Source organism: Pituophis catenifer, unplaced genomic scaffold (genome assembly GCF_029215685.1).
Source record: "Pituophis catenifer annectens isolate HBS135680 unplaced genomic scaffold, rPitCat1.0.hap2 SCAF_7, whole genome shotgun sequence".
NCBI classification, from domain to species: Eukaryota; Metazoa; Chordata; class Lepidosauria; order Squamata; family Colubridae; genus Pituophis; species Pituophis catenifer.
The window spans coordinates 40,376,824-40,402,179 of NW_027256887.1; positions in this window are offsets into that span (position 1 = coordinate 40,376,824).

Genomic DNA, 25,356 nt, shown 5'->3' on the forward strand with positions numbered 1-25,356 from the left:
TGACTACCGGCTGCCTGCAATTTGGCAGTTCAAATCTCACCAGGCTCAAGGTTGACTCAGCCTTCCATTTTTCCAAGGTTGATAAAATGAGGATCCAAAATTGTTGGGACCAATATGCTGACTCTATAAAACCGCTTAGAGACAGCTGTAAAGCACTATGAAGCGGTGTATAAGTCTAAGTGCTATTGCTATTTCTAGTGCTAAATATGAATTTTTAAATTGATGTTTTCCAGATAATTGGATCAATCCAAGAAGAATATGTCCTATGTAATCCAATCTAATCAACTGAGAATTATAAAAGATGATAGTTAAAATAACATTGCACAGTTCCACTTCAACTGAGCTTCAGAATAGAACTTGGTTTGAAGGCTTGCAATTCAAGATAACTTCATGCAGAAAGAGAAGGAAGGAAGGAAGGAAGGAAGGAAGGAAGGAAGGAAGGAAGGAAGGAAGGAAGGAAGGAAGGGAGGAAGGAAGGAAGGAAGGAAGGAAGGAAGGAGCCAGATCTTACCCTTTAGGTATATACTGTAAATGTCATGTATCCTAAATTAAATTAACGTTTCATCCACCAACTAAATTCACAAGGTAAAGTTCATGACATGCGTGTCAACAAAGCAAAGCAATTGTTGCTGTGCTGAGTGAGTGGATTTTTAAACTAATTTTCTTGGCTCCAGCACTTCTGGCAGAGCAATGTTTCTGCTGATTGCATGATGCTATTGGTGGTAAGGTCAGAGTAGATAATCTGATAGATAACCATCAGATTTGTAAACTGTGCATCTAAAGTAGATGATGTTTGATGTGTTTGTATATAAGAGCAAAATCTATTAACTCTTCCATTTCAAATTAGCATGTTATTTTCAGATTGAAAGAATTATGACAAGAGAATTTATTTAAAGGAGTAGTAATGTATTTGCAAAACATGATAAATATGCTTAATTTTATTAGTATAGTTACAAGGTTTTTCTGATGCTTTAAATGCTGTATTAAACTTCAACTTTTTAAGTTGAGCCAGAAGACTTACTGTATTTTTCGGAGTATAAGATGCACCTACCTTTTTTGGTGAGGAAAAGAAGAAAAAGAAATCTCCCTCTGCTTCTGAGCAATTTTGCCTTGTTGCAGTAAACAGCAAACAGCCTGCTTTACTTTCATTTTCGTCTTCAACATAGCTTGATTAAGCACAAGGAAAAAAAAATCTGCTCCAGCAATTTACCTCTTTGCAGCAAGCAGCAGAGCCCTGCGCAAAACACCTGAGAGCAAATCAGCTGAGAGTCGGGAGGCCGATCCAATCAACTTACGCTAATTAGGCTGTGCTGAAGCTGAAAGGAGGTTATTTATTTATTTATTTATTTATTTATTTATTTATTTATTTATTTATTTAATTTATTAAATTTTTATACCGCCCCCTCTCCCAAAAGACTCGGGGCGGTGAACAGCCAAGATTAAAAAACATATAATATAGACATTAAAATACAGTTAAAAGAAAATTAAATCCAAAATGGCTCCCCAATTTAATACGCCTTACCCATAACGCTATAATTAAAACAAATTTAAAATTTCCACATGTAAAAGGGGGAAGATTTAGGCCAGGCCGGCTTGATGAAATAGATGAGTCTTAAGCGCGTGGCGGAAGGTGCGCAGTTCCGGGATCCTCCGTATCTCCGAGGGGAGCTCGTTCCAGATTGTAGGTGCCCCCACAGAGAAGGCTCTCCCCCTAGGGGCCGACAGCCGACATTGTTTGGCCGACGGCACCCGGAGGAGCCCCTCTCTATGGGAGCGTACTGGCCGGTGGGAGGCTATTGGTGGTAGCAGGCGGTCCCGTAAATAACCAGGTCCTAAGCCATGGAGCGCTTTAAAGGTGATAACCAGAACCTTGAAGCGCACCCGGAAGACCACCGGGAGCCAGTGCAGCTCGCACAGGAGAGGTGTTACATGGGAACTCTATGTCGCTCCCATAACCACCCACGCGGCCGCACTCTGCGCCAATTGGAGCCTCCGAGTGCACCTCAAGGGCAGCCCCATGTAGAGAGCGTTGCAACAGTCCAGCTGAGAGGTAACGAGGGCATGAGTGACTGTGCGTAGGGAGTCCCGATCTAGAAAGGGACGCAACTGGCGAATCAGGCGAACCCCAAACCCACAACCCTAGTTCCATTCCCACCCCCCTCCTTGTTTTTTCTTGCTGTTTGCTTGCAAGGAGGTAACTTCTGCGAGGCAGATGCCAAAGGGTGGGGGCCAGTGGGTGGGTGGGGCTACATTTGGCATATAAAATGCACCTAAATTTTCACTCCCTTTTAGGGGGCAAAAAGGTGCATCTTATACTCTGAAAAATACAGTAATTGTTTCGTACCAATGTTTATTTTCAAAAACTGAATATGGGCCCAACATTTCCCAATAAATAGGCTTCTGTTTGTTTAGAGATTATTTCAATCTCAACACTAACATACTAGACACACAGCAATAAAATTTCCCCAAATTATTATTGTTTTTAAGAATATGAGTCAAACTGTTTTGGGCCTTGGTTCCAATATTTATTGTTTTGAAGAAGAGGTGGAGGCTTTTATCATCCTGCCTTCCTCTGAGCCAGTAATTTCATTAAAATGTTGACAAAAACAATCAAAGAAATGTCATCGGAGGTTATCTTCCTAAAAAAAGAAGTAAATTTAAGAAATCACAGACAAAATGCATGCTCACTGTATGATATACTGAGAATGCTTGTTCCCATGCTCTGGCATGTGTACTACAGATGGTTACAGATCTGTAATTGTATTACAGATTGCTATGTTGCAAATCATTCCCAGCATTGGCAATATCAAATGTGTATAGGTGTCAGGAATTAAACTTGATGTTTTCATATAAATTGTTCTGATTGATCTACGCCAATGGTGTCAAAATCAAGGCCCACAGGCCAGATCCGGCCCATGGTGGTTAGCTCTTGCCCGCAGAACTGCCTTGGAAACAGTAAAGCTTCAGCCTGGCCCAGCCTGACCGGGCACTGATCTACCAATGGTGGCCATCCAGGCCAAAAAGTGGTCAGCCTTAGATTCATGGTGCCGCCCCCACTCTGCCCCCTGGGCTCCCAGACAGGAGGCAGTGGAGCCTAGCATTCCTGAGGACCATCTTTTCCTGCAGGCTGCCTGCATTCTGAGCGCCTCCCTTTCACCCAGGATGCCAGCCTCTGCCTGTTCACTGCCTCTCTGGACTTGATTTTCATCTCTGGTCAGTGGCTGAATGATCTAGGAATAGGGGATCTAGACATCAAGCCCTTGTCATGGACAGATCATTCTCTCCTTCACTTAGACTTTTGAGCTGCTACCCCCCACCGCAGGGACACGGAACCGACTAGGTGGTTCCGTCCCAGATGCCTGATGGACCCTGACAGGTTCCTGACGGAGCTTGGGCCATTTCCTGAGACCCTGGCATTCGTCTGAAGACCTAATGGCCGCCTGGGATAGGGCGGCTGCCGGAGCTTTGGATCGCGTCATGCCTTTGCGGCCTCTGACCCGATGCTGATCTCAATTGGCTCCTTGGTTCTCCGAGGAGCTGAGAGAGATGAAGCATCGGAAAAGACGCTTAGAGAGTGTCTGGAGGACTAGTCAATCTGATTCTGACCGAACACAGGTGAGGTCTTATATCAAGACCTACCTAGTGGTGATAAAAGTGGCGAAATCCAACTATTTTTCTGCTCTTATCGCATCTGCAGAGAATTGCCCAGCCACTCTGTTTAGGGTGACCCACTCCCTCCTTCGGGTGGGAGCGCGGGAAGATCCCTTGCAGGGTCGAGCTGACAATTTTGCACAATTCCTGCATGATAAAGTCACTCAGATTCAGGAAGGCTTGGACTCCAACTGGATGAGTCCGGGGGGGAGATGGGGGTAGGTCTTGAGAATATTATCTGGGAAGAGTTTGACCATGTGGCTCCCGAGGACATGGACAGGATTCTGGGTATGCTTAGTACTGCCACATGTTTACTGGACCCTTGTCCCTCCGGGTTGGTACTGGCCTCTCGGGAGGTTACACGAGGCTGGCTCTAGGGGATTATAAATGCTTCTTTGAGTGAGGATGCCTTTCCCGCCGCCTTGAAAGAGGCGGTGGTGAGGCCTCTCCTCAAGAAGCCTTCCCTGGACCCGGCTGTATTAGCTAATTATCATCCGGTCTCCAACCTTCGTTTTGTGGCGAAGGTTGTTGAGAGTGTGGTGGCACGACAGCTCCCCCGGTACCTGGATGAAGCTGTCTATCTAGACCCTTACCAGTCAGGCTTCAGGCAGGGGTAGAGCATGGAAACGGCAGTGGTCGCATTGGTCGATGATATCTGGAGGGCTCGGGACAGGGGTTGCTCCTCTGTCCTGGTCCTATTAGATCTCTCAGCGGCTTTTGATACCATCGACCATGGTATCATGCTGCAGCGGTTGAGGGGATTAGGAATAGGGGACACTGTGTTGCAGTGGTTCTCCTCCTTCCTCTCCGACCGCTTGCAGTTTGTATTGGCAGGGGGGCAGAGGTCGACCTCGAGGCGCCTCGCTTGGGGGGTGCCGCAAGGGTCGGTCCTCTTGCCCCTTCTGTTCAACATTTATGTGAAGCTGCTGGGCGAGATCATCCATGGCTTTGGGGTGAGGGTACATCAGTATGCTGATGACACGCAGCTGTACATCTCCACTCCAGACCACCCCAATGATACCCTTCACATGATGTGGAGGCCGTGCGGGTCTGGATGGGGAGAAACAGGCTCAAGCTCAACCCCTCCAAGACGAGTGGCTGTGGCTTCTGGCATCCCGGTATAGTCAGCTGTCGCCATCGCTGTCTATAGGGGTTGAATCTTTACCCCCCACAGAGAGGGCTCACAATCTGGGTGTCCTCCTGGACACACGGCTGTCTTTAGAAGAGCATATGATGGCCGTGGCCAGGGGGCCCTTCTTTAAGGTTTGCCTGATCCACAAGGCATCCCGGTCTTTCTGGACCGGGACGCCTTGCCCACGATCACTCATGCCCTTGTTACCTCTCAGCTGGACTATTGTAATGCTTTCTACATGGGGCTCCCCTTGAAGAGCACTCGGAGGCTCCAACTGATCCAGAATGCAGCCGCGCGGGTGATTATGGGTGCAACCTGTTGCGCTCATGTAACACCTCTCCTGCGCGAGCTGCACTGGCTCCCAGTGGTCTTCCGGGTGCGATTCAAGGTGTTGGTTACCACCTTTAAAGCGCTCCATGGCTCAGGACCTGGGTACTTACGAGACCACCTTCTGCCACCGATAGCCTCCCACCGACCAGTTCGCTCCCACAGAGGGGGACTCCTCAGGGTGCCGTCAGCCAAACTATGTCGGCTGGCGACACCCAGGGGGAGGGCCTTCTCTGTGGGAGCTCCTGCCCTTTGAAACGAACTGCCCCCGGAAATACGCACAATCTCTGACTTCTGAGTTTTTCGCTGTGCCCTCAAGACCCTGCTCTTCTGACAGGCAGGGTTATCTTTGTAAAGGAATTTTAAATTCGGAGTTTTAAATTTTTGGGTTTTTAACATATCTTGGCTGTAAATGTAATAATTTTAATAATTTTTAAATTTAATTGGGATTTGTATTGTGTTTTTTACTTGAATGAATTTATTTATTGATTAGCCCTTGGGCCATATCAAAGTGCAGAGTTCCAGAAACAAATCATTACAAAAGTTTGGTAAAACAATTTAAATGAAATTGGAATAACGCATGATTAAAAATGCAATTAGAATAAAATGCGATCTAAAATGAAATTGGAATAAAATACAATCATTTGAGATACAATTTAAATATGATTAAAATTATATTATAATGTCACCCCTGCATCTACCCAATCAGTTTTAAAACTACTATTAAAATTACATTATTAGATCAAATGGTCTTTCCTACAATCTACCACATTCTGCTGCACCAACTTTGTCCTTTTTTCCATCAACTTTACCGCAAATTTGGCAATCCATTTCACCAACTGCAAGTTAGAACCTAACAGACAATGTTGCAAGAAGTGCTCTTTAGACTTAGGGGTGCTGGTATAAAAGATCCTGCCCAGTTGATGTTCCCTCAAATCTGAGTATAGGGGGCAATCAAAAATTACATGGGACGTTGTTTCAACTTCCCCCGTCCCACATAAACAGACTCTTTCTCTTACAGGGCTACCCTTATACCTACCCCAAAGCATGTTTGTTTGAAGTTGGTCTAATCTCAATTTGGTAAAAAATCTCCTTATGACAGGAAATAAAGGGACAGTTAAATATTTTTCTATTTTAAAAATTTGTTTATTGGCTGATAACCAGGAGCAAACTTTTACTGCTGTCACCTGTGCAATATCCAATTGGGCACTTATGTCCTTAAATCTCTGTGCAATCCAATTTCGGATCTGCCTATGATCGTACTGCTGCCAATTTAAAGGAATACCAGAGCTAGATACCTGCTTCAGAACTCTACATTGATTGGCTGATGGCACCCTGAGGAGGCCCTCTCTGTGGGAGCACACGGGACGATGGGAGGTCGTCGGTAGCAGCAGGCGGTCTCGAAGATAGCTAGGCCCGATGCCATGGAGCGCTTTAAAGGTGATAACCAGCACCTTGAAGCGCACCCGGAAGACCACTGGGAGCCAGTGCAGCTCGCGCAGGAGCAGTGTTACATGGGAGCGCCATGCTGCTCCCGTCACTACCCCCACTGCTGCATTCTGGACCAGTTGGAGCCTCCGGGTGCTCTTCAAGGGGAGCCCCATGTAGAGAGCGTTGCAGTAGTCAAGGCGAGAGGTGACGAGGGCATGAGTGACTGTGCACAGGGAATCCCGATCAAGAAAGGGCCGCAACTGGCAAATCAGACGAACCTGACAAAAGGTCCCCCTGGTTACAGCTGTCAGATGTTTCTCCAAGGACAGCTGCATATCCAGGAGGACTCCCAGATTGCGAGCCCTTTCTGTGGGGGCCAAAGACTCACCCCCAATAGTCAGTGATGGAGTCAACTGACTATATCGGGATGCCGGAAGCCACAGCCACTCAGTCTTGGAAGGGTTGAGCTTGAGCCTGTTCCTCCCCATCCAGATCCGCACAGCCTCCAGGCACTGGGACATCACTTCAAGGGCATCATTGGGGTGGCCTGGTGTGGAGATATACAGCTGGGTGTCATCAGCGTACTGGTGGTATCTCACCCCGAAGCCACAGATGATCTCGCCCAGCGGCTTTACATAAATGTTGAACAGAAGGGGCGAGAGGACCAATCCCTGCGGCACTCCACAGATGAAAGGCCTCGAGGTCGACCTTGAGGTCGACCTTGCCATTTGTCTGAAATACTAGCCCTAAATAGGTAAATGACTGAACTTGTTCTATTCTTCTGTCATTTAAAACCCATCTCCTCATATTTTGTTGCCTGCTAAATATCATTATCTTTGATTTCTCTATGTTAATTGTCAAGCGATTTTTTATACAATATGCTGCCAACCTCCCGAGTGACCTTCGTAGCCCCACCTGTGAGGCCAACAGCAAAATTATATCATCAGCATATAACATGCAATTGACCTGTCTTGTTCCTATACTAGGCCCATGGAGTGATGTATCTTCCAAACATTTTGGAAGGTCATTTAAATATAAGTTGAAAAGTGTTGGGGCTAAGATGCAACCTTGTCTGACACCCTTCTTTATTGGGATTGCATTTGTTACCGATCCTGTCCTATTCACTCAAACTCTTACTTGGGTTTCCGTGTATAACAATCTAATTAGATATAACAATTTCTTTTCAATTCCCATGGCCTCTAATTTATCCCATAAAATTTGTCTATCAATTGTGTCCAAGGCTGCCTTCAAGTCTATGAATGCCACATACAATGTTTTTTTTCCAAAACTTAAACTTTGTTATTAGATGGTCCAGCACAAAACAATTATCCATAGTAGATCTTCCGCTCCTGAAACCTGACTGTTCTTCAGCTAGAATGTTATTTCTCATTATCCAGTCCTCTAATTTATGAAGCTAATACTTAGCATAAAGTTTTGCTGAAATATTGATTAGACTAATTAATCGGAAATTATCTGGGTTATCTCTAGAGTCTTTTTTATGTAGGGGGTTAATTATTGATGAACGCCAACTGGCAGGAATTTGCCCTGTTCTATTGATAAAAGTAAAGAGACCCGCCAGGACAGACGCCCACCAGGCTATGTTATCTTTAAATAACGATGCCGGGAGTGCACCCTGTCCTGGAGCTTTGTTTGTCTTCAGGGAGGAGATTAAACTCCTCACCTCCATGATTGACACTTCTTCCCACTTCTGGGGTAAGGCTTCATATTCCGGTATCAAGCTCAGAGAGGATATAGCCTCATCAGAGCTTTCTGCTACTGCTGGAGTGGCCAAATGCTTCTCCCAACTTTCTGCACTAATGTTTGGGTCACTTATTGGTTTTCTATCTCTAATAATTTTTGAGACCTCCAACCAGAATAGTGTGGGTGAGGCCAGCTTTGCTGCCTGTTCTAGGCCAGCCCATAAGTTGTCAATATAGGAGGCCTTTTTTCTCTTCAATAGCTGCTTATATTTCTGCCTTATGGTAATATACTCCTTCTGTAATTCCATGTTTGGGCTGATTAAGTATCTCCTAAGTGATTTCCTAAGCTGTTTTTTCTTTTCCTTACAGTCGTTATCAAACCATGTTGAGTAACTAGAATCAGACTGGCCCATTGGCTTGGTAGTCATGGAAAAATGCTTCAATTTATGGCATATTTCCGCAAAATATACTATAAACTCTTGTTCACCCGTACTGTTTGAGCATATATGCGCTAAGGCTTCCATACATGGTGAAATCATGAATTCAGTCACTGCTTTGCTATCAACCCTCTTCCATGTTAGTCTTCTCTCATGGGCTATTTCTAAGTTGAAGCCTATTTGTTGAATTGTTTGATTCCTTTTCCTTAAGTTGGAAGAGATTGCCAGGGACGTCTCAATCGGAAGATGATCACTTTCTGGCCTTGGTAATGTCAAGACTGAAGTTGCGCCTGATACTAAGCTGTGAGAAACACAAAAATAATCAATAGAACTACATGCCTTAGGGCCAAAAAAAGTTATCGGGTACCTTCTAACCTCCGAATACTGGCCTACAATTTGAAGGTTACAGTAATATACCATTGTTAGAAATTTCCCCACATCTTTGTTCTTTTTCCTATCTTGGGAGATCCATGATTGTTGGTTATGTAAATATCCATCTGGAATTGTACCATTTTCAATAAAAGGTTCCAACGAGGGACCCACACGCGCGTTAAAGTCTCCTGCCAAAATTAGAGGTGTTTTTATAAATTTTTTATGTATATCTAATATTTTTACCTCTAGAGCCTCCCACAAATCACCCATTGCTGGATTAACATACACATTTACAAATACCATTGACTTCCCTTCATATGCCAAATGGATTGCTTGAAAAAATAAAGGGCTGGAATCCGAGCATATCTCATTTCCCTTCCATCCTAGTTCAGCTTTTACCAAGATGCCCAATCCTCCAGAGGCTCTTCCCTTTTTAGCTACTCTCTTTGCTGGCAGCTGCCAAATATTAAACCCGGGGAGCTCAATGGGGATCTCATCGCTGCTAACCCAAGTCTCCTGCAAGGCAATTACATGGTACCTGTTTAAAAATTTAATACAGTTGTCTGTGCACCAACTTCCTCTCCATCCTGCCACATTCCAAGAGAGGAAGTGTACTCTTGAAGGAAGTGATTGCTCGCTATTTCCTAGTCAGGCTTCTTGAATAATCTCTCCCACCCGTCCTCCCTCATTTACACTCACACACCCATTTAATCGCTTGAGCTCCATACAAGTCTGTTTGGGCATCATTGCACTGCCTGTTACTTTCGGGCTTGCAGGTCCATGGGCTCTATTAATCTCTGCCTCCACGATAAATGATTTTACATGAGGCATCATGTTTATGTCGTTTCTTGGTATCATCTTTGCCACTAAGGGGGACTGGGGGATTCCTTCCTGGGTGCCTTCCATCTCCGATGTTTGTCCCACAATACTTTGCATTATCAAATCTGCTGTCTCTGGCACTTTGTGCTGTATAGACGTGGGCATCAGGCTTCCTGGGCTTATAGGCTGCTGACTCTCTGGAATTGTGTCATGCCTTGAAGGGGGTAGAACAATCAACGCCAAAGGAGCGGCAGAGGAAATGGTCTGCTTCAGCAGCTTCCTCGTCTCTTTAAGTTTTTAAAGTACTTCTTGCTGCTCCGTTAGTGAAAGTGAGGAAAAAGTTTCCAAACAGGCAGAATCAAATGTTTCATCTTGCACCAAGCCAATTGAAGGAAGTTTCACATCAGCTGGATCCAAAACCCTAACCTACATTTCCTCTGTAACACTAAATCTCCTCCCTGCCTTGGCCAGCCTGCTTTCCCTATTCAGTCCACTTTCCCAATCAGCTGTCCCATGCACTGCCACGCTCTCCCTAGGGGCTCTCTGGATCAGCGGGCTGACCTCACCACTAGAAAAAACTCGGGTAGGTAAAATTTGATAAAAAGCCAAGAATCCTCTCATTCGCATAAGCAGGCTTGGGAAGAGCTGTTGTTTGAACTTAAAAAGAATTCTGAAATAATTATCATGTTGTGGAAGATATTTATATGCTGCCAAATCTATTGCCCCCTTGTCACTCCGAGTAAGCTGAGACAAAGAGGTCACTATCTGTTTTTTTGAAGACCATCTACCCGCATTTATCTAAGAATTATATATATTCAATACAATCTGCTCCTTCAACAATCGCCTGTTTCTCCCTGTTGCTCTATTTTCTGCAGACATCCAGTCTGTTGCTTTGCTCTCTCTCTGTTCCTTGGATCCCCATCTCATGAATTTCTGCTCATGGTCTCTTCTAAAATGGCATTTTTGTTCTTCAGAAATCAAACAAGCCTTAAGGGCTTCCATACATAATTCCTGTTCTGGTTTACATTCAAAAATGGCTGAAATGATGTCCCACATTTCACCAAGACTATTTAATACCAACAGCACTTTCTGAGATTCAGAAATTTGCTGTTCTAATTCAACAAACAGTGTCTGCATATACAACTTTTCTATACTTTCTTGTAGCAGCAGCCGGGCTCTGTACAATTGTCTTGATAATTGCACAATATTGCATGCTGATGTACTCATATGCACAATTTTCAATTTCAGCCAAACCTCCTTTGCAGTTTTTTAATCAGCTACTTTCAAGTTCATCTTCCAAACTGAAAATGATGTAAGCCAGTGCCTTATCATGCCACCATTGATCTGCAGCTGCTTATGGCCCCTGGGGTGGATTAATAATGATATCCCAGAGCTCCTTAGCTTTCAGGAAGCATTCCATTTTTGCAGCCCAAATAAGATAATTCTTCTGTCCCAATTGAGGCAGAGAGCTCTCCTTGAAATCAACAGCCATCCTGCAAGCCTTCTTTGCCTTGTTTCCTTTTGTTTATAATACAGGCAGTCTCTCAGCTCGATTACAGTTCCGTGTTGAGCCTCAATCCTTTTTCTTCAGTTTGACTGTGTGTATGGGCTGGTTGGCAGAGATCTGGGCCCATAACCTGTTGGTTTATTTGAGAATCACCCAGCACATATTCAAAGAATTGAGCAGGATTCACAATATAGAAAAAAACTTCTTTATCTACAAAATACAAAAACATGATACAAACAATACCCATGCATCTCTTGCAATGTGGTAGAGAGAAGAACAAACTCTGAACACAGAATAACTAAGCCACACCCAGACCAAAGCCGGCTCACATGGCTCTCACAGCAAATCCTGTGTCTCAGTCAAAAAACAGTTCCCATTGGCTGGATCGTTGCCATGGCTATTCCAGTTCATAAATTCTTTATACAGTGACATCTTTTCCAGAGTTCCAAATTATATATTCCTGAGGTTGGGGTAGGGAAATACCCTAACACATTAATGCAAGTTTTACAATTTTGGTACTGACCAACAGGGCAGATTTTATGATAAACCATTATATTTTTACCTTGGGAATTTTTCACATATTCTTTTTTTAAAACATGCAGATTTTAGCTTTGTTCTGCTTTTTAAATCTGGATTTCTCTGAGCCTGATAACAGTATTTCTTCTAACCATAAAAAAAGATTTGTGCTTAAAGAATTAAACCAAGCTATCCACAAGGATTAAAAAGTCAGGATTGTGGTCACAACTGCACAATCAAAGTCCTACCACTTTTTAACCTATGTCAATAAAAAAGGGGGAAAACTTCAAATGTGTGGTCGTAGGTTTCTTTGATCTTCTCCTATGGAGACCCTTGCATAGAGGATAAAAATGAGCTTCAGAATTCAGCATGTCACACCAATTCTGTGCTCTGAATTTGATTCATAATGGTTATTTTATTATCCAGCTCTGTGGACATAGTAAGTAAATAGCATGAATTAAGAACTGTCTTCATCTGAAATATTGCTCAGAAAAACCAAACATGGAGAGCAGGACCACCTGGTTAGCAACATCTGATCTACTTTAATTATTCATTCCAATATGGAAAAAAGAAACTTGTATATCATGTTAAATATTCATTGTTAATAGATAATCTGTAGCTACATTATAGGATCTTAAAAAATATGAAACACATTTCAAGGGCAACTGTGAGTTCTGCAGTTAATATTTCAAGCATGCTTCTCTTCAATAATTGTGAATTTATTTTTGTCTAGCCATCTTTGGAGAAGAGAGAAAGAAGTATTGTATCATTCTTATAACAAAATCATAGCAGTTAATCTAGTGTTCCCCAGTAAAATGTTTTCCAGAAGAGGTATATTAGATTGCAATAATTTTGGGCAATCTAGTTGAAAATTGATGCTGAGTGCAACTGTAGGACACTAGATTGGACAAATCTGATTTAACTAACCATACAAAAAGGCTTAGAACAATCATAGGGTATTGTTTTAATCTGTTTTCAATCTAGCATTTCCAGACAAGTACACTTTAAATAAGAAAGTGTTCAATTTGGGTTTCCACGGTTGCATATAGCCCCAACAACTTTTGCCGTATCATTCCAAAAGTTCCAACTGTATGTAACAAAAGTAAAAAAAAAAGCAAGTATATTTAATTTTTATTAACTGTACATAAAATCAAATCAAGTAAATTGGTCCCACCAACTATTTTGTTGTTCTTGAAATATGCTTAAAGGCTAATCCTGCCCCAAATGTAGCAAATGATCTTTTTACCATGTATCATTGGTAAATGTCAGCAAATAAGTTGTGTAGAATTTATCAGGACACTTTGAATCTTTGTTGGAGATATGAACAACATGAAGGGACATTTTATCATGTTTGGTGAACATATAAAAAAGCCCAAGATTGGATATTGATATGTAAACATTATTTCAGAAGATTTTAAATGTAAAAGTACAATTGAAACCAGAGACTTTTCTTTTGGGACTAATGGGCAAGCAACTAGAGAAAACTTATGGAACTTTATGTCTATGGTGATTCTCAGTCATCCAGATCATGGTTGTCCCAAAAGTGCTTTTTTGAAGAGGCAACTAGACTTTCTTGTTTTTCTTTGAAGCTGTTTCACTTCTCATTCAAGAAGCTTCTTCAGCTCTGACTGGATGGTAGGGAATGGAAGGATTAATATTCCTTGCAGACAGCTGGTCATTTCTATTCTTTTAGAATCATTCAGGCCACTTGAAGGTCTAAGGACACAGACAAACCTTAAAGTATTGTACTCTATATGCAGTACAATGCAGTGGGACATGTGCAGATCTGTACATTGGGGAAACAAAACAACAACTTCATAAACACATGTCACAACATAGGAGAACAAACCTATCAGGACAAGATTCAGCAGTCCATATATATTTAAAAGACAAAGACCATTCTTTTAAAGACAGCAAAGTCCACATTTTGGACAGAGAGAATGGCTGGTTCAAAAGGGGTCAAAGAGGCCATCTACAGTATGTCAAAATTGAACACCCCTCTTTCAAAAGAGGTGGAGGGTTTTGACATCAACTATTTCCAGTGTACAACTCAGTCCTTTCAGCAGTTTTATACAGTATATGAAAATGCAGCAAGACTATTATATGCTCAAATGCAGAAAGGCTCAACACTATCCACAATGGAGAAATGGTTGGTGAATATGATGGAACTTTCTGAGATAGTAACTTCTTTGATTAGAGAAAAAACAATTTCTTCATGTATGGCTGCTTGGAAAGCCCATATAGACTTTTGCATAAAGTGGAAAAAACTTTATGCACTTATGATTTGTGGGTTTCATTATTAGAGGATTTGAAAGATTGCAAGAAACATGGAGGGCTAAGTTGGATTTGGGTTATTAACATTACGTGATATATCTTCTTATGAAGCAAAAGAAGAAAAGTGACAGAAGGGGGGGGAAGGAAAGAAGAAAAAGAAGAGAAGATAAATAAGATTTTAAAATCTGGACAATTGGGAAGGTGTAAATTGGAAATTATAAAGACTGAAAAGCACAAATTTATAGACATTTTGGTGACTTGGAGAAATAACTTTGGGATTGATCAAATCTTGCTAACAATTGAATAATCACCTTGTGTAAAAATGTTGGAAAGACACATAGGAGAGAAATCTTAAAGGATCACCAAAAAATCAATAAATGTTGACATTCTAGAAAGTCTGAGAGATTATGGATAGAGAAACAATATTTTGTAAGATTGTAACAATATTGAATATGGTTCAATATTGAAAACCAACAGAAATAAGTAGAAAGTTTAAATTGGGAAAATAGTAGCACATATATAGACATATGATATAATTTATTATAAATACAGATATATTAAGATTAGGAGATGGAAGACTAGGACTAGGTATATTTAAAAGTATTGTTATGATTAACAGGAAAAAATATATTGGAAAATATAGCCTATAAGGACTATGAATCCAGAGGATTTAGAGATATAAACTTGAGAGTGATTAGATCTTACTGATAATTGGTTTTAATGGTGTTTATAGAAAGTTGAGATATTGAAAATGTGATGGAACACTGACATCTATAATGTCAAAATGTTAGGAGTTAATAAGTATATAAAAGAGTATCTTACAATTATAATGATCACGTTAAGATTAAAAGTTGGACAATAAAAATTTTGTATATGTTATTGTATTATTACTGTGAACACTGTGTGAAAAATATGTTAACCCAGTCATTACACTATCCACAAAAATGTCAATTGTTAAAGAAAAACTGCAAATAAAACTTATATATATATAAAAGAAATATAGCAACCTTTGAAGGATAAGGATAAGGATAAGGATAAGGATAAGGATAAGGATAAGGATAAGGATAAGGATAAGGATAAGGATAATTTTATTTCTATACCACCCCTCTCTCGAAGGACTAGGGGCAGTGTACAGCCAGGTAAAAACACAATACAAATATCACAATTTAAATTTAAAAAATTATTAAAAGTATTACATTTAAGGCCAATTAACTAAAAAAACCCAAAAATTTAAGAATTCCAAATTTAAAACTCAATTTATGAAGCTAGCCCTGCCTATCGGAAGAGCAGGGTCTTAAGAGCACAGCGGAAAACTCAGAAGTCAGAGATCTTGCGTATGTCCGGGGGCAGTTCATTTCAAAGGGCAGGGGCTCCCACAGAGAAGGCTCTCCCCCTGGATGTCGCCAGCTGACATAATTTGGCTGACGGCACCCTGAGGAGTCCCTCTCTGTGGGAGCGAACTGGACGGTGGGAGGCTACAGTGGCTATGTATGATATTAGAATAAGATAGCTTTCAGGGAATAAGTGTGAATTATAATTACTGGATTTGTTTTTAATCATATATACATTTCTCATCAGGAAAGATGGTAAGCAACAACAATTCTTGGCTTTACCCACTTTATCAATGCCCATTGCAGACAGATTCAGAAGCATCCTGATGACAGCATCATTGACTAACCAACACCAATTAGCTTTTCTGAGCACTCAGTATATTGTACTTTAAGCATTATTCAACAAAGACATTCACAATAATCAGTCTTTATGTAGTCACACAACAACGAAAATATTGCATAATCAAAAGTACTACAAAGTTTAGTACAGTCAAAAAGAACAGCTAATAACATTTTCTGATTCTCTACATGTATATAATTCTTCAATTACTCCCCAGGGCTTTATGTATTGACAGGAAAGATGAGAAATAAAATCTAAAAGATGTTATAAGACAAGGTCAACTAAAAAAAATCAGTAGAAAGCACTCAAAAAGATAACACACGTGAAGTTGTAGCACCGGTGGCTCACATTCAGTGTTGTCAATTCAAAATCTCTTGCTTTGAGGAAAGATGTCTTGATGGAAGGATTTTTTCCAATGAGAAAGGGAACAACTTCATCTGGTTCATAAATTATGAGACACCATACATTATGTGACTCGTTTCCAGTATTTTGGTTGATTACTAGATATGAATGCCAATAATTATTAATATGGACAGATTCTGCCCAGAGTCATGTTTGTGAGATGGGCAACTACCTAAACTTGATAGATAGATAGATAGATAGATAGATAGATAGATAGATAGATAGATAGATATTCATATCTTTTCCTTGTTCATAATTGAGTTAATTTGCCCATATATCAGGTATACGGTGCTTAGTACAGAAGTGCAATGTTATGTTAACCTTAGCAATAGTATCATTGCTGTTGTTATTTTGCTGCAATAGAAATGTTATCAATTTTATCAAGTCTTATACCACATGCTCCCCAGAGAAGAACATATTTCATTTTATATTCCTGTGGTTTTACACATTAAAAGGAGGTAATATAAAACTGATTCACCAACACAATTTAGATGAGAAAGATATGAGAATTTAAAGAGTAGTTTGTGTAGTGGTTAAGGTCTCAGGCTAGAAACTGGAAGACTGTGAATTCTAATTCCATTTTAGGCACAAAGTCAGTTGGGTGACTTTAGGACAGTCACTTTCTCTCAGCCCTAGAAGGAAGGCAATGGAAAATCACTTCTGAAAAAAACTTGCCGAGAAAACTACAAGTACTTATCGAGGCAGTCTCTGAGAATTAGACATGACTGAATGGACGAAAAAATATATGACAATGCATTTGTTCTCCAAAATTAGAAATACATTGGAGCCAATTTCTGAATCCAGACATGGTGGACTAGGCTCTTTTGGGAATTACAAAACTTTCTGACCACAAATCTGATTTAATTATTATTGTACAGAAATGTATGAGTAACTGCTTCTAATTTTGTGTTTGTATTTGCATTTATAACTTTACAGCATTTATAACATTTTTAAACTGGAATGGAAAATTTGCAATAAACATATATTACTTTGAGATTAATTATGTCAAATTTTACAGACATTGATGCTGGGGAAGTTTGTTTGTGTCAGTTTTAATTATAAGGTGCCTATGATATTTCTTCTATTAATCAGAATGAGTTAAAAGTAAATTATATACTGATAAATTGTGACAAATTTAGTAGAAAAGCCCAATACCTTGGCTGTAGTATTTTTGTGTTGTTACAGTTCAAATTATTCCTGCTGTATTCCCAGTAATCTTTTGCCAGAATTATAGTATTTGGCACTCTGGTTCTTGTGGAGATTTAAAGATGAAGATGGTAACATCAAAACTATCCATTTACAAAAATGGGGGGTGGGTGGGTTTGTCATTGAATAAATGCAAAAATTTTTCTTGAAGTCTACTTGATGTATCCCCTAAAGCAGTGTTTCTCAACCTTTACAACTTTAAGAGGGATGGACTTCAACTCCCAGAATCCCTCACCCAGGAACATTTGCTAGGGGATTCTGGGAGTTGAAGTCCACCCCTCTTAAAGTTGCCACGGTTGAGAAATATTGTCCTAAAGTAAAAACTGTTGAGGAAGATGTGATGTACTTCAGCAAAACTAACCAATAATTATTAGGGGGAGACAGACTGAAAACTACTTTGGGCCAGAAGCATTCCTTCAGAAATCTGAAAGATCATTAGGAAATATGTTCCAGCATTGAACCAATAATTACTACTTAAATTTATTTAAATATATCCTTAATAATAAATTAATACAAATTGTTGCCTTTTAAAATGACAGCTTGACTTATTGATTTTGGAAATGTGATTTCAGTCAACCTGATTCATCAGCCCTTGACTATAAGAGGAGTATGGCATAGACATTGTATATCACTTTGCCAGAACTTTGTGTATGAAAAGCAGGGGTGGGTTCTACTTATCTTTACTACCGGTTCGCAGCGGGGCCATGCGCATGTGATCACTTTGCTCGCGCATGCGCAAGCTCTTCTGTGCAAGCGCAGAAGCTTCTGCACATGCGCAGAAGTGTTTTGATGACATTGAGGTTGTTGGGTGGAGCCTCCCACCGGTTTTACTACCAGTTCTATAGAACCAGTGCAACCCACCACTGATGAAAAGTCTAATACATGATGGTGAACCTAGGACACACATGCCAAAAGTGATACACCACAACATTTTGGGTGAAATATCTACGTTCACCAGTGGTGGGTTGCCCCTGGTTCGCACTGGTTCTATAGAACCGGTAGTAAAACCGGCGGGAGGCTCCGCCCACTGACCCCGATGTCATCAAAATGCTTCTGTGCATGTGCAGAAGCTTCTGCGCTTGCGCAGAAGAGCAGTGCGTGCGCGAGCAAAGTGAGCACATGTGCATGGCCCCGCTGCGAACTGGTAGTAAAGGTAAGTAAAACCCACCCCTGATGTTCACCAACACACAACTATTGTCACAGTCCATTCTTGCATGATTTTCAGAGATTGTAGAGGCTACCTGATAATGGGATGTGCTTTGCACACTTAAGATCCCTCCGGATGTTGCATGAGAGGTCTATGCTTTTGCACAGCCTCCAGAGCCTCTGAAAATTGTGTGAGTACAGAGCATGCTTTTTCAGTTTTTGGAGGCTGTAGAAGACATTCTCTCAAGATGCTTCAAGAACAAAGGCCTTGTGCAACCTAGACCAGACTGGGTTAGGCTGTAGAGTCCTGTCAACAGAAAGAGGACAATGCCTGGAGGTAAATTGCATGTGACAGATCTTGGGGAGCACTGCACAATGGAACAATCACACCATTACCCAAGGCTCCTTAGAGAATGGCACAAGGTGACCTATTTGAATCGTGACATTAGGACTGAAGTTGGGACTCGTGCCTTGATTTCAGGCCCAGCCTTGGTACAGTTGTTCAGAGTGACCTAAAAGTGAGGAGTTAGGACTTGTTAAGACTTTTTTAAAAATTTTATTCTCTTTGTTCTTGAGTTGGATATAGTTAGCTAGAGGATAGGCTATGCCTGCTGTTAATATGTGTTTCATCACATAAATCTCATTTCTGTTCCAATAATAAAACCTGCTTCATTGATCATGGCTCAGTTTAGATTCCTGCTCTCAGGAACGCTAATAAACATGCACAAACATTTTTATTCCAATAGTTATTGTAGGGTCTTGAACAAATTTTGCTATTGGAAGAAACATACCAAACATACCAATCAACATCTGTAGAAATGTGAGACATAGTCTTGTAGAAGAAGCTCCTGTGTTTTTCCAGTAATATATTCATAAACTGTGAGACTGATTATTTCTGTACAAACCTGTCTGAGTGCTTAGCATATAAATAGCAGACTCATATCTCACAGATTTCATGCACGCTTTCAGCCAGCCAGCCAGCCAGCCAGCCAGCCAGCAATTCTTTTCCTTCCAGGTTCATGATTAAAATAAGGGCCAACACTGCATATGGTATAGTTTATATAAGGACAACACAGCTTCATTATTTACTGTATATGTAATTTTTTCCAAGGCTGAACTTTTATCTGCATTGCAATATTGAAAGCAATTTTTATGAAACAAATAGCAAAGGGAAACAATAATAAATTACATTTTAATTGTTTCGATGCCATCATATAATACATTGAGTGTCTATACTTGTTTCAATAAAACTTTAATACTTTTATTTAAATAATAAGGTAAAAACCTTCAATTAAAAGAATTCAGGTCCTAGTATACAATAACTTATAATAATTTGTAACTCTGAATATTATGTCAGAATAATATGAATTATTAATATTATCAGCAGCCTCTCCTCCATAACTATTTCCAAGCTTCAGTTTAAATCGGAAATCTGCTGCCAGTTTAAAGTCTCTTACCATTATAAAAAAAAACCTAACAGACCATAAATGAGAAGTGTCCTTTCCTATCCACCTATCTCTTCTATTATCGTAAGTCATAGTTGGTTTGTTTTAGACAGATTTTTTCCGCTTAGTATTGACAGGTTTTATTTTTTAATGCCAATTTCCTTCCAATGTATGTGAAGTACTTTTTTTTTGCAAATGTAATTTAGATTTATCTATTCAAATGGGCACAACAAATATGCTAATGAGCCCTGAGCAGAGAATTTTGAATAAACAACTCATACTGCATGCACTCTTTTATTTGTATTTTTATTTGCAATCACAAAATCATTCAATCATGGCTGATAATGTTGCAAAAGACCTTTCAGGTCATCTATTCCAATCTGTCAGTGCACAGTAAAAAAAAATCTAGTCTAGTGATTTATTTATTTCTGCTCTAAATTCTAGACATACTGCCCCATACATTATGTTTTGTCTAGTTGACTGTATTTTCCTAGTGGTAAATGCAATCTTCTGCTTTCCTTCTCATTTGCATGAGTCTATTCACTTTGTTTTATAATTAGCTTTAAACTATTGTAATAAACCTGTCTCCCTTATCATGACTTAAGGTGGAATGGGCATGAGGTTAAAGTATGTCTCCAAATTAGTAGTATATGATTACTTTCTCTTGGGAAAAGGAAGTGCATTTCTCAGTGACCTTTATTTGATCAGCAGGATTTAATGTTTTTATCTAAACTGGCAGAAAGAGAGAAGTCAGAGAAAGAGATCATCCATTCTTTTCAGCAAAAGGCACTGCCCTGATCAAGTTGTTGCATAATTAATTTAACCACAGCTTAATTCCAATTTGTGTAATAAACACTTCCTGCACACAGATGGTTTAAAAACTGTACATTTAAGTGATGCATAATTTTTGTTTCAAATATAGGTAGAAGCCAAAGTACTGTTTTAATCTAATTTTAAATATGCTTAATAAAAATCTGTATCTCTAAAAATAAATGCCAAGTGATCGAATTCAAAGTTGGGTTAGTTAAGACTAAATAATAGAATAAAATAAAGATTCTGCAAGAACTGTTCCACAGCTTGATCATCAGTTTAGAAAACAATTTAATCCACCATATTGATCTGAGGCTGGCTCATCTTGGCTTATTTTCAAATCAAATTAGATAGTGGAAAATTTGGATTTCTCCCTTTCCATTTGTAGATTTTCTAAAATTTTCATCTAATTACAGAAACTGAAATATTTTTATTCAAAGAGAAGTTGACTGCATCCATTCCATTTATATTTGTCTATTCAATTTGTTATATAATTGATTTTAAACTATTGTAATAGACCTGTCTATTACAATTACCTGTCTACGTGAATATGCCTCTGCGCATGTCCAAGATGGCGGCGCCCGCTGGGATCGCGATCTGAGGATGGGGCGCCGACCTACCCTTTGGGTCTTTTGGGGGTCGTTCTGAAGATCTTCGACCCCAGGACCAGTCAGGGGAGCTCCTGGCCAGCACGGAGAGGGTTTTCTTTCCCTCCGTGACTGAGCAGAGAGGAAGGGGCGATGCGTAGAGCGCCAGGCTGATCAGCTGGGTGTCGGTAGCGTCGGCAGCGTTTTTTCACAGCCGGAGGCCATCAATCAGTTGGAGCGGCGCTGTGCCAGCAAGTTTCTAAGCCCGGGGGGGTTGCCCGAAGGGCTGCAAGATGTGTCGGGCACCCCCTGAAGACCTCTGGGACGTCGCCAGGCTCTTTTGGGGGCTGGCGACGATGGCGCGGTGGCGGCGGCGATGGCGGTTGCTGTGGAGGCTAGCTGGCGGTCAGACGGCGCTGGGGACCCCCCCCTCGGAATAGGACCTGGGGGGGCAACAAACCAACAGGATTGGGAGACCTGCAACCACGGTTGGGGCGGAAAAGACCCGGAGCGATCTTCTGGGCCTTGGGAGGCCTCAATTTGTGGTTGTGCAGGGGGCTGGGGGCTTGAGAAAACTGCCCCATTTCTGCCCCCTTTCTCTCTCCTCCAGCGTTCCCTTTTAGAACTGGGCCCACCTGGACCAACTGTCAGCCTGTGGGACTCATTGGCGCTATGCTCTATTACTATTACTATTCTGAACCCCCCTGACTCTGGAGAGGGCTATTTCCACCTGAATGGGAGACCGGTACATGGCTGCATCCCGTCGGCTGAGGGGGCTAGACATTTGCCTGACCACCGTGAGAGGGTGGCCAGGTGCCAGAGCCCCTGGGGGCTGAACCGGGAGGCTTTTTACATAAATGCACTTTATCAGCGAGGGGACTTTACCAGCGAGGGGACTTTACCATCAGTCTTTACCACCGGACAAACCGCCGTGAGAGGGCGATTTTTGGACCTGACCCCCAGACGCTGTCCTTATGCATTGGTTCATTGCTACCACCTCACCACAAGAGGGGGCTGTCCAGCTGACCTAACCACCGTGAGAGGGTGGTTGGATCTATTTCCCCCTTGGAACTGTGGTCGTCTTGGCTTTGGACTATGTCCTCTGTTGTGAGGGGACAGGGGACTTGGTCCTATAAATATGTCTCTGAGACCCCCCCATTCCTTTGTCTTCTCCTCGGTCCTTTATATATACCCTCAGGATATGGTCGTGTCACCCATTATGATCAATGTACTCAGCAGCGGAGCTTCTTGGTCTGCGAGACTCCCCCCTCTCGCAGGCTTGGCCCTCCATTCTATCGAGAGCCTACCTCAATGACGGGCTCTGGAGTCCCGAGAGGTGGCATGCCGCAAAGAGGGGGCTGCGGGGTTTTTTAAAATTGTCCTTGTCTAAACTTTTAAGGGGTTCGGGGAGGGGGCAGGGGGGTGGGATTGGAATTATGGTTGTGGGTTTGGGGATAACCCACTAGGGGGAGAGTTGGGCTTGGCCAGGACGTTCGGCGGGGGTGGTGGGGGATCTGGAGGGGGTCGAGCTGGTCCAGACGGTGTTTTTACCATCGGTACTGTGTGTGGGAGAGGTAGATATGGCGGGAGCAGGGGGCCATATCATGTTAAGGGAGCACGCACCCGCTGTCTTCAAGCGGTAGGCTGCTCCGGCCCCCAAGGCTCCACCCGTTCTCCAGGTAGTACAGACCTTCAGGCCGCGGGCCTTCGCCTGATGTTGTGCAACGCCAGGTCCGTAGTAAATAAAGCCCCCCTCATCTGTGATCTTGTTTACGAGGGGGGAGCGGACCTGGCGGGTATTACGGAGACCTGGTTGGGCCCAGAGGGAGGGGTCCCTCTGGTAGAAATGTGCCCACCAGGTTTCCACGCATTCCATCAGCCAAGGTCACAGGGGAGGGGCGGGGGAGTAGCGGTTATTATTAGAGAAGGCCTTAGGCCGAGGGAGACCACTGTACCTCAGACAGCTGGTTGTGAGTCCCTCCTTGTGAAGTGGGGCCACGGGGTTCAGATGGGTTTGCTGATCACGTACCTGGCTCCCTGCCACATGGCGGCAGCCCTGCCCGAGCTACTCAACGTTATTGCCGTGGTGGCGGTTGATACCCCCAGACTTATGGTCATGGGGGATTTCAACCTGCCATTCGTGGGTGAGGTGTCTGAGGTGGCTCGGGAGTTCATGGCTTCCATGACAGCCATGGACCTGACCCAACTAATTCATGGCCCTACGCACACTGGAGGAAACACACTGGACTTGGTTTTTGTCTCTGGACAGTGGTTGAGTGATCTCGAGTTAGGGGATATAGCCATCGAGCCCTTGTCATGGTCAGATCACTCGCTCCTTCACCTTGACCTTCGAACCGTGGCACCCCACTGCAGGGAGGCGGAACTGGTAAGATGGTACCGCCCCAGGCGCCTGATGGAACCTGATAGGTTCCAGATGGAGCTTGGGCCAATCCCGGAGGTTCTGGCTCACGCCTCGTCTGGGGACCTAGTGGCCGCCTGGGATAGGGCGGCTGCTGGAGCCCTGGACCGAGTTGTGCCTTTGCGGCCTCTGACCCGGCGCCGATCTCGCCTGGCTCCTTGGTTTACCGAGGAGCTGAGGGAGATGAAGCACCGGAAAAGACGCCTAGAGAGCTGTTGGAGGGTTAGTCTTTCTGAATCTGACCGAACACTGGTAAGATCTCATATTAGGAGTTACCTAGTGGCGATAAAAGCAGCAAAATGTACTCATTTTACTGCTCTTATTGCGTCATCAGATAATCGCCCGGCCGCCCTGTTTAGGGTGACCTGCTCCCTGCTCCACCAGGAAGCGCGGGAGGACCCCTTGGAGGGAAGAGCCAAGGATTTTGTTCAGTATCTGTATGACAAATTCGCTCAGATTCGGGCAGGTCTGGACTCTGACGGGATAGATCCAGCGAGGGTGACGGAGGCAGGTCTTGAGACTGTTATCTGGGATGAGTTTGATCCTGTGACCCCAGATGATGTGGACAGGATTCTGGATAGATTGAACGTGACCACATGTTTGTTGGACCCGTGTCCCTCCTGGTTAGTGCTGGCTTCCCGGGAGGTGACGCGAGGCTGGCTCCAGGGGATTATAAATGCTTCGTTGGATGAGGGTGTCTTCCCCGCCGCCCTGAAAGAGGTGGTGGTAAAGCCCCTCCTCAAGAAGCCTTCCCTGGACCCGGCAGTATTGGCTAATTATCGTCCAGTCTCCAACCTTTGCTTCGTTGCGAAGGTTGTTGAGAGTGTGGTTGCGTGACAGCTCCCCCAGTACCTGGATGAAGCGTCGTATCTAGATCCTTTCCAGTCGGGCTTCAGGCCTGGGTACAGCACGGAAACGGCATTGGTCGCGTTGGTTGATGATCTCTGGAGGGCTCGGGACAGGGGTTGTTCCTCTGTCCTGGTCCTGTTAGACCTCTCAGCGGCTTTTGATACCATCGACCATGGTATCATGCTGCACCGGCTGGAAGGGTTGGGGGTGGGAGGCACCGTTTTACGGTGGTTCTCCTCCTTTCTCTCTGACCGGTTGCAGTCTGTGTTGACAGGGGGGCAGAGATCGACCCCGAGGCCCCTTATATGCGGGGTGCCACAGGGATCGGTTCTCTCGCCCCTTTTGTTCAACATTTATGTAAAGCCGCTGGGCGAGATCATCCGTGGTTTCGGGGTGAAGTACCATCTGTACGCTGACGACACTCAGCTGTACATCTCCACCCCGGACCACCCCAACGATGCCCTTGAAGTGATGTCCCAGTGCCTGGAGGCCGTACGGATCTGGATGGGGAGAAACGGGCTCAGGCTCAACCCATCCAAGACCAAATGGCTGTGGTTTCTGACGTCCCGATATAGTCAGCTAGCGCCATCGCTGGCTATTGGGGGCGAATCATTGGCCCCCACAGAAAGGGTTCGTAACTTGGGCGTCCTCCTGG